The sequence below is a fragment of the Idiotropiscis lumnitzeri genome, unplaced genomic scaffold (assembly GCF_059441095.1).
Source record: "Idiotropiscis lumnitzeri isolate Australia: NSW breed Sydney's pygmy pipehorse unplaced genomic scaffold, RoL_Ilum_1.0 HiC_scaffold_173, whole genome shotgun sequence".
NCBI lineage: Eukaryota > Metazoa > Chordata > Actinopteri > Syngnathiformes > Syngnathidae > Idiotropiscis > Idiotropiscis lumnitzeri.
Window position 1 is genome coordinate 14,403 of NW_028283711.1, and position 10,765 is coordinate 25,167.

The 10,765-nt window shown below is 42.1% G+C and overlaps 1 long non-coding RNA gene across 1 annotated transcript; it reads right to left on the reverse strand.

Annotated features, from left to right (window-relative positions):
• Nucleotides 1–1,597: 1,597 nt before the first annotated feature.
• On the reverse strand, nt 1,598–2,504 carry LOC148314964 (uncharacterized). Its single transcript, XR_015841376.1, has 3 exons — nt 2,084–2,504; nt 1,894–1,996; nt 1,598–1,832 (listed from the first exon to the last, which is right to left on the reverse strand). It is a non-coding gene; the product is annotated as an uncharacterized LOC148314964 (long non-coding RNA).
• Between the last annotated feature and the right edge of the window lie 8,261 nt (nt 2,505–10,765).

Consider the following 10,765-nt stretch of genomic DNA (forward strand, 5'->3'; position numbering starts at 1 on the left):
CTAAATGGCCCCCCCGCAAATTATCACAAGCTGAACCCGCCATTTTAACCGGTTTTAGCAGTTAGCCCAGCCGCCACAATGCAGAGTAAACAATCGTGGACATCATAAGTGACAACTACATTTCAGGGGAGGCAAATAAAAAATTAAATAAAAAGGGCGCCATTAAACTCCGATTTAGCAGTTAGCTCGGTGACTCCTAGGCCCCAGCAATTTACTCGCGCTCAGCGCGCCATTAAATCCGGTTTTACCTCAGCCACCACGAAGCCCCAAAGCACAGAAAACCAACCGTGGACAACAACGCAAGGAGCAACAATCTTACAAGGAGGTTAAAAAAACTACACCGGAGCTCAAGCATCAGCCGTCAAAACGAGCATTAAAGTTCAACCCAGCAGCAACACACATCATTAACAGCATGAAACAATTCCACCACAATACAAATAAGCTAGCCATTTAACTAAAAAGCATCAGCGAAGAGAGGTGCTTACCTTTCGAAGGTCCGCAGGAGAAAGAACGAAAATTCAGCTCGCGCCTAAGGTGACGCCTCAACTACGGAAGCCTCGAGGGACAAATTTCATGCACGCGATTATGCTGCATCTTGGACGAACACGAAACTTATATCACCCTTTCTCCACGTTTAAAGACCTAAGGATAACGAGTAACATTGCAATGAGGAAAAGGTCAATTTTAGAGTTAATGCTCAGTTGTTTCAAGAAATAAGATGTACATAGAGGGGAGGGGCGTACATGCGTGAAGAAGCACTGAGACAACCAAGTTGACGTTTAAATTTTGAACATGGACACGTGACTTAAAAAAAAACTATTGAATGAATAGGCAGAGATTGTTTTTTCTTTTTTTTAAACTTTATTGAATTAATGAAACAAAACAATATCACATTCAATTAAAAAAATAAACCAATTATCAAATATTATATGGTATAAGGGTATCTGATTATTAGATACATTCTAATGACAATTAAATAAAACAGGCCCAGTATTATAAAGACAAATGTAAAAAATGAAACGGCTAAAACACCAAATTCAAACTACGTGGGATGTTATTGCCTTACTTTGCCTGTGTGGAATTTCAAGTCATGAGCTCAATGCTAACCTGGCCAGCTAACAGAAGGCAGGATTTTGCCCACCTTGTTCGTATGATTGGCTGTCTCGCAATGTTTGTTCAAAGCTTCACTCATCTTGTTTTACTATACAAGTTTTATATATGTACCACTTTTAATGTTAGGAGAATTGACATTTAACTACTTACCCTCCATTACTTTTATCTACATGAAAAATTTAACTTCTGCTTTCTACGAATGCCGAACCTGTTGCATGTTTATCAACATTGTTAGTCGAGTTTTAAAGTTTGAAAGCATGTTTAAAGTCACCCTTCGAATGTTTGGGGGAAATGCCATTCTACACTTGTCATTTTTCAAAAACATGCATATACTGCCACTCACAAGTTCAAATAGACCACTTGAAATCACTTGACAATTTTAATTCACGTACAAACGCACATGTGGAGAATACAAAAAGGAAGTTTGACAATTCACTTAAAAAAATAATTAAAAAAATAAAATCTCAAATTAATATATCAGACCACATTTGCCTCAAATGAAGCATTGCCTTCATGCACAACTCAGTCCAAAATGGCCATCATGCAGTCAGTGTTGGCAGTGCACACCCAGTGAGTTAGTGATAGACCAAAGATAACAACAAAGAAATACTCTCCCTGTCCACTTGGCACTTTGCTCTCCAAACGTTGTTAGAACACTGGAAGCTGCTGACCTTGGAGCATCACTTGACGGGAGCGATCATTCCTTGTCCACAAACGGCCTGTAACAAATATGTTCATGTGCCACTTGTTGATGGATTAGCATGCATGTGTTTTCTTAACTTTGTCCACCCTTTTATCCGGCTCCTCTTCTGCCCCGTCAATTCGATTCTATGACTTCCGCCGCTGTTCTGAGACTCCCGTCTCGACCGCTTCCTTCTCCAACCTGCAACAACAAACATCGACTTGTATGTCACCATCTTATTTCATGTCTGTGCCCATCCTGCAAAACTTTCAGTTGCGGACTTCTCACTTAATTGTGCGATGACGACTCTCGTCCAGTGGTTCTTAGCACCACTTGGGCCATCCCGCTCCGCTGCCAGCCTGTTACAAAGAAGGGGGGCAAAAACTGTGGAAGAAGGGGCAAATAGGAACTCTACTTCTCCCCATCATGCAGTCAGTGTACACCCAGTGAGTTAGTGACAGAGCAAAGATAAGAACAAGAAATAGTCTCCCTGTCCAGTTGGCACTTTGCTCTCCAAGCGCCGTAGCATCTGCTCCTCCTCGTCCGGGGCCGCTACGGAAAAGACAGTCTCATCTTAACAAGTGTCATCATCCATTTGATTTTGCAACACTCGCCTCAAAAGCCAACAAGCTGTACATCTTGGAGCGTCTTCATTGTACGGCTGCAATCTTTCCTCTTTGAATCCATCTCTGAGCCCTGCGCCACTTTGTTGATGCATTGGCCGTGCGTTTTGAGACCCCCGTCCAACCTGCAACAACAAACATTGACTTGTATGTCACCATCTTATTTCATGGCTGTGCCCATCCTGCAAAACTTTCAGTTGTGGACTTCTCACTTAATTGTGCGATGACGACTCTCGTCCAGTGGTTCTTAGCACCACTTGGGCCATCCCGCACTGCTGCCAGCTTGTTACAAGAAAAGGGGGGGGGGGGCAAAAACAGTGGAAGGGTTAAATAGGAACTCGACTTCTCCCCATCATGCAGTCAGTGTTGGCAGTGAACACCCAGTGAGTTAGTGACAGAGCAAAGATAAGAACAACAAAAATACTTTCCCTGTACAGTTGGTGCTTTGCTCTCCAAGCGTTGTTAGAAGAATGCTGTCATCTACCTCAAGAGCCAGGAAGCTGCTCAGCTTGGAGCATCACTTGACGGAGCGATCATTCCTTGTCCACAAACGGCCTGTAACAAAAATGTTCATGTGCCACTTGTTGATGGATTTGCATGCATGCGTTTTAACTTTTTCCACCCTTTCATCCGGCTCCTCTTCTGCCCCGTCAATTCGATTTTATGACTTCCGCTGCTGTTCTGAGACTCCCGTCTCGACCGCTTCCTTCTCCAACCTGCAACAACAAACATTGACTTGTATGTCACCATCTTATTTCATGGCTGTGCCCATCCTGCAAAACTTTCAGTTGTGGACTTCTCACTTAATTGTGCGATGACGACTCTCGTCCAGTGGTTCTTAGCACCACTTGGGCCATCCCGCTCCGCTGCCAGCCTGTTACAAGAAAGGGGGGCAAAAACAGTGGAAGAAGGGGCAAATAGGAACTCGACTTCTCCCTATCATGCAGTCAGTGTTGGCAGTGCACACCCAGTGAGTTAGTGACAGAGCAAAGATAAGAACAACAAAGAAATAGTCTCCCTGTCCAGTTGGCATTTTGCTCTCCAAGCGCCGTAGCATCTGCTCCTCCTCGTCCGGGGCCGCTACGGAAAAGACAGTCTCATCTTAACAAGTGTCATCATCCATTTGATTTTGCACCACTCACCTCAAAAGCCAACAAGCTGTTCATCTTAGAGCGTCTTCATTGTACGGCTGCAATCTTTCCTCTTTTATACCGTATTTTCCAGGCCATAGGGCGCTCTTTAAAGTCCCTAATCTTCCCCAAAACAGTCAAAGCGCCTTGTAAAGCGACGCGCCCATTATATGGACTAAGCATCACTCTCGCGACCATCAACCCTTTTACTCATTGGGCTGTTCAGTGCATGTTAGCACACCCTGCTGGACAAAGTCTGAGTCATCTATGCTTCTAATTGACCGTGAATTATACATTATGTGACTATGGTGTTTGGGTGATGGTGTAGGAGAAAGCTGGACAAAAGGGCAGCTGTCCACAATGTTGTAGTCAGTCTTATCATTTATGTTATTGCAAGCAAGAAACGTCCCAGGTTTAGACAACAGACTGCAAAAAGCCCAAAGCACAACAGCCCATCTCTCTAAACAGCCATGTGATTGGTTGAGTCTGAGTGGCTCCCAAGAAGCCATTGCTGTAATCTTTTGTGTTATTTTTATTTATTTTGGGTATATAGATGGCATGAGAGACACATGTTTTGTGTTAATCTTATTTCTTTGTTTCATTGTTTGCTTGTAAGCTGAGGTTTTTTTTGGTTTGAAACCGTGAGTCTAAGGAGTGTGGTGACCAGTGAAGTCCCTCCCCTGACGTTGTTTAGTAGACTAATGCCAAGACACCTTTTGTTGGTTATAGTCATTGTTATTGGCAGTGACTCCCAATAGATTCATAGCATCTGTCATTGAAATGGGGTGATACCTCTGGAAACGATCACTTGGGGGATTGAGTCTTGGTGAGCTGACATCAGCTAGCGCGACTCAGGTGCGAGCGGCTGAGCTAGCGCGACTCAGGTGCGAGCGGCTGAGCTAGCGCGCGCGAGTGGCTGAGCTAGCGCGAGCGAGCGGCTGGATAGAGCGAGCGGCTGAGCTAGCGCGAGAGCGGCTAGTCTCGCCTGAACTAGCGCTGAACTAGCGCGAGCGGCTGAGCTAGCGCCTTGTAGTGCGGCGCGCCTAGTATATGCATTAAATACGGAAATAGCACCCTCAACTGGTGTTGCGCCCTTTGAGGGAGCGCATCTTATGGCCGTAAAAATACGGTATATATATATATATATATAGGTGCGAAGTATATATATACACGGTGTTTTTTTTTGTTTTTTTTTTAAGGTGCGACGCTACTTCGCGGATTTTCAGATTTCGCGGGTGGTCTCGGTCCCCATTAACCGCGATAACCGGGGGTTCACTGAATATATATATATATATATAAATGTATATAGGTGCAAAGTAGCGGCACACCTTCAAAAATGCTTAAAAAAAATACAAATATATATATATATATATATATATATATATATATATATATATATATATATATATATACTGGTAGAGAGAGAGAGAGAGAAATTCATGTTATAACAAAAAAACAAATTATTATTAAAACTTATTATTTTTTTATTCCCCAGCCATTATTTTTGTATTTATTCAATTACTTCTTTTTGTATTTATTTAATTACTTCGACTTTTACCTGCTGGTACGCCGTCCGGTGTGCCCTGTGAATGTTATGATCCTCCAGCAGAACTGGAGGATTGAACAGGACTCTCCAAACGCAGACCCGGGAAAAAAGGTGGTGATACAAAGATATTTATTATCACAATATAGTCAGTGTAATCAGCGCGTCTCGCAGCAGCTGACGACATGGCGCGAGACGATCGCTGGAGGAACGCCCACACAGCTGAAAAAACAAAAACACACGCGGCATGACAGGCACGGATCATGACAGTGAAATGAAAGGTGGCATTCTTCATTTATTCATTCATAACTGACAGCCTCGCGCTTCGCCGGTGCCCGGGCGGAAGTTGTTTCTCTTCGGCTTGACAGCCACACACGCCGGCCGGTCTCCTTCGGAGCTCACGCACGGTCCCGAACGAAGCAAAATGTCGCCCCCGATCGTGTCCGTCGCCACCAATCGTGTCCGGGGGAACCTGTTCTTCTTCGTCCACTCTCTTCTTCGTCCACTCTCCTCTTCGGCGCACGCCCGCCGTCTAACCGCTTCAGCGCCCCCTTGTGCCGCTCGCCGAAACTACAATGCTCCCGAATATTTTTTAGACCCACGAAGCACTGAACCCGCGAAAGGTGAACCGCGAAGTAGCGGGGGTTCACTGTATATATATGTGTGTGGCAGTTAAGCCAAAGAGGAGCACCTTCCGCCCGGGCACTGTCAACACTTTGGGAGTTTTCATTCAGGCTAACATTGGTAGCAGAGGATGGTTATCAACTACAGAGTTCCGCCACCGTTTGAAGAAGGAAAACCCTACGAAAGCTGGAAAAATGAAGTCGGAATTTGGACAAGAGTCACCAAATTGGAGAAAAAATGATGTGTTTGAGGAAGTTGAGGACAAGGGACAAAAGTACATATCCACACGATGGGTATGCACTCTGAAAGAGACAGTGACTGGATTAGTACCAAAAGCAAGGCTTGTTGCAAGAGGTTTTGAGGAGCTGCAAGTTGCTGAGTTGCAAAAAGACTCACCAACCTGTGCCTCAGAGTCGCTGAGGCTTCTTGTAGCTGTGATTTGTCAAAGACAGTGGACACTTCATTCGATGGACATAAAGTCAGCCTTTCTACAAGGCATGGAACTGTCTCGCGTCATTTTTGTTAAACCTCCTCCTGAAGCCAACTGCGGAGGGGCGCTTTGGAAATTGAAAAAGTGTGTGTATGGTTTAGCAGATGCCTCTCTGTATTGGTATAACAGAGTGAAAGACATAATGATTGGTGCAGGAGGTACAGTATCCAAAGTTGACCCAGCAGTTTTCTACTGGCTGGACAATGAGAAAAACGTCACGGGTGTGCTTGCATGTCACGTTGATGATTTCATTTGGGGTGGTTCTCAAATGTTTGAAATGACTGTCATGGCACATCTCAAAGTCAAGTTTAGTGTTGGTCGTGAAGCTCATGATAATTTTTCGTATGTGGGTGTAGATTTTGTTACTTCAGAAAAAGGGATAAAAATACACCAGGCCACATATATTGACCATTTACAGCCAATACATCTCACTCCATCGCGTGCAGCTGAGCATACTTCACCTGTCACTGAAGAGGAAAGAGATCAGTTAAGATAAAAAATAGGGCAACTTTTGTGGGTTGCAAGACAGAGCAGACCTGATGCCATGTTTGATGCCAGTAATCTGGCTTCAAATCTCAAATGTGCTACCATACAGACAATTATCAAAGCAAACAAAGTCGTATCCAAACTCAAGACCAAGTCAGTTGAGTTGAAATTTCAACCCCTTGGGAAAGATGATAGCCTACAGTTTCTTGCATTCACTGATGCATCTTTCGCAAATCTATCTGATGGGGGTACTCAAGGTGGGCACTTTGTTGTTTTGATGGGTGAAAATGGACAGTTTTCTCCCATTTGCTGGCAGTCAAAGAAAATTAAGAGAATTGTCAGAAGTACACTAGCAGGTGAGACACTAGCTATGTCTGAGGGAATTGACAATGCCATTTTTCTGTCAACTTTATTTTCTGAACTGTATGCTGGTAGTCCTGATCAACATGTGCCAATAATCTGTGTTACCGATAATCACTCACTTATGGATGCTTTGAAATCTACTAAGCTTGTTGCTGAAAAAAGATTACGTTTGGAAATCAGTTCTATTAAGGAGCTGATCCAAGCCAAAATGCTTAAACAGGTGCTGTGGTTAGACACTAAAGATCAACTGGCAGACTGTCTAACTAAAAGGGGAGCGTCTCCAGCCTTGTTGCTCAAGGCTCTCCATGAAGGGCATTGGAGAATTAAATAACCTAGCCAACATACTGTTTACACCGTTAGTTTAAAAGAAAAATACACATTCACGTTATATTGTAATTGAATGTAATGTTTAATGTTTTGCTGTTAAATTGAGCAATTGTGTATTTGTTTATTTATTTATTTTTTTTTTTTTTAAGAGACTGAGATTGTTGTCTTATTTTTGTTTAATAACATTGACATGCCACACAGCTAGGGGGCAGTGTTACTTGGGGTTGGGTAAAGAGGAAGTGCGTATGTATGCGGTGGTGTTATGGGGAAAAGTGGCGAATAAAGTGCGGTTACAAGTTGTCAACACTTTGGGAGTTTTCATTCAGGCTAACAGGCACGAGCGGGGCGACATTTCGCTCCGTTCGGGACCGTACGAGAGCTCCGGAGGCGGCCGGCCGGCGTCCGTGGCAGTTACGCCGAAGAGGAGCACCTTTGCGCCAGGCACGAGCGGGGCGACATTACGCTCCGTTCGGGACCGTACGAGAGCTCCGGAGGAGGTCGGCCGGCGTGCGTGGCAATTACGCCGAAGAGGAGCACCTTCCGCCCGGGGTACGAGCGGGGCGAAATGAAACCGAGTTCAACCGAACGGAGACACGCTTCGGGGGAGCAGGTCCGGCGTGTGTGACAATTAAGCCGAAGAGGAGCACCTCTTCCGCCCGGGCACGAGCGGAGCGCGAGGCTGTCAGTTATGAATGAATAAATGAATAAATGAAGACTGCCACCTTTCATTTCACAGGGCACACGGGACGGCGTACCAGCAGGTAAAAGTCTAAGTACAAAAATAAGTAATTGAATAAATCCAAAAATAATGGCTGGGGAATAAAAAAATAATAAGTTTTAATAATAATTTGTTTTTTTTTGTTATAACATGAATTTCACTCTCTCTCTCTCTACCCGTATTCTATATGGTGTACTGTATACAGGGGGGTATACTGTGTACCTGTATAGGTTTTTTTAAGCATTTTTGAAGGGGCGCCGCTACTTCGCGGATTTTCAGTTTTCGCGGGTGGTCTCGGTCCCCATTAACCGCGATAACCGGGGTTTCGCTGTATATATATATATATATATATATATATATATATATATATATATATATATATATATATATATAAGGGCTATCAAAATTAAAGCAGTAACTCAGGTGATTAATCCCAAAAGTTTTAACTCAGTTAAATATTTTAACTCAGTTTGATTTACTTAAAAAAATGTGCATACTTTGCAAATATTGTGCCATATTAGCTGTCTTTAGCACGTCTCAGAACACAACACTGTGTCTAATTTACCCCTGGGCCTTGCAAACCAACACTGCTGGAGTGTGGCGCTTGTGGGCCGTTTTGAGAAATGTTTCGAAAATAAATGTCTGCAAAGATGTCTCCATTTAGATCGTATTCAAGAACAATCTTTGAATTAAATATACTTCATATTTGGTGATTTAACAATTCCAAGATATTATTCAAGTAAATATCTGTTATAAGCTTCGCAAAAAAATTTTAGTTAAAAATGTGATTAATCATGATAATCATATAATTTTTTGTGATTAATTCGTTAAAACAAATTAATCACTTGACAGCACTAATATATATATATATATATATATATATATATATACATCCACCACACAGATCCACCACATTTTCCATAATAAATGGAAATAAAAATTATCTGCTCCAGGATCAAACCATTGTCAGTGCAATTGGCAATGTTTAAGGTAACATCTTTAATTTCTTTACTGTCATTCAGGTGCAATGATGTTCACTTCAAATTCTTTTGTGTGATAAAATTCCCCATTCTGGTTGATGACGGCATAAAGCTATGGATAACATCACAGACCAATCAGAGCAGTATGCGTTCTCCTTTGGCCGTGGTTTGAACTTTAAAGTTTTGACCTAGCGAGCGGAAAAATGGTTTGACCTTTGAGATTCTTTTTCATTTAATATTTTACATTTGCTTTAATGCATCTATTTCTTTATTAATTCACATTTTTTATCATTTTGAAAGTTGAGGGAACTAAGTATGATGAAATTCTGTCTTTCCACTGTATGATACCTCAACTGAAGCATTCTAATGGTGTACTTTTCCTCACCCATTATAACATGGGTGTCACTCGATCCAGATAATCATCACACACTTAAAAATATTTTGGCAGTTAAACTGGGTATGATAAACGTCACAGGAAAGAAATTGTCGATTAAGTGAACAGCTTCGGTAACGCCATATACACTCAAAGGGCAAGAGCCCAACATTCTACCAAAATGATTATGATTAGGGAGGTAACGATTCACCCAAGCCCCGATTCGATTTTTGCTTTTCAGTTCCCGATTTCGATTCGATATTTTATTTTAATTGTTTTAAGTTGCTGCCACGTTTGTCTCTGTGCGCTCGTGTGATGCTGCAGCGATCCACAAACAAAATATGTCTATATGTTTTGTGCATTTTGAATGGAACCAAAAAACAATACACGATGCCAAATTGTACTATTATTATGAAACTGCCTATGAGTAGTAAAAGAAATACTTGTAAAAATATTTCACATTTCTAGAGCCCCAATACATTCTTTTAAATATAGAAGGGACTGAAATCATATGAAAATTGAGTCTTTTTCTCAGTTTCCGACTTGGGGTGAACACATTCGGCTTATCATAGTTGCAGTTGGCCATCTTGAACTCTGAAGTCTTTCAACTCGGCCTTCCGAATCAGGGTTTTAGAGGTGGGGCTATTTAGGGATACAGTAAGATGGTTTGATCTCTGTCGCTCCAGAATCAGGAATGTAATGGGACTGGGGTTCCTACTTGGAATTAGGGTACCTAATTTTATATTTCAAGAAATTAAATAATCATTTATAATTTTGAAGATAATACATTAAAATACCATCATTTTCATACCTGCATTAGATCCTGCAGTAGACTCACAGACTCAACACGTTGGACGTACTCAAGGACCTTCTGCAGCTCCTCTCTTGGTTAGGAAGCTTTTTCTCTGTGATAATCCATGGGGAGGTGTAGATGGTACTTCGTCATCACAGGCTTCAGACTCGTCACTTGAGAAAACATCCCTGCAATGGATGCATGGACACTTGGGCATGAATGTCATTTAACAACAAAAGCTAGAACAAAAAGCTTTGCATTTAAAAGAATACATCTGTGATGGGGAAGCCAGGTTAAAGTGTTAATTTTATAATTATGTAATTAGCTGCAGGTTAGTCTAGTGAAGGTGTAATCACTTCTATTTTGGAGCATAGCTTTTGCTCTGTCCAATCATTGCCTCACCTGCTGAAACCCACATTCGGGTATTTTACAAACCAAAAACTTAAATACCTGTACAGCTCTCATTTTTTATTTATTTTCTCTAACCTTTACCCACAAAATTTGAATATTCAAAATAAAA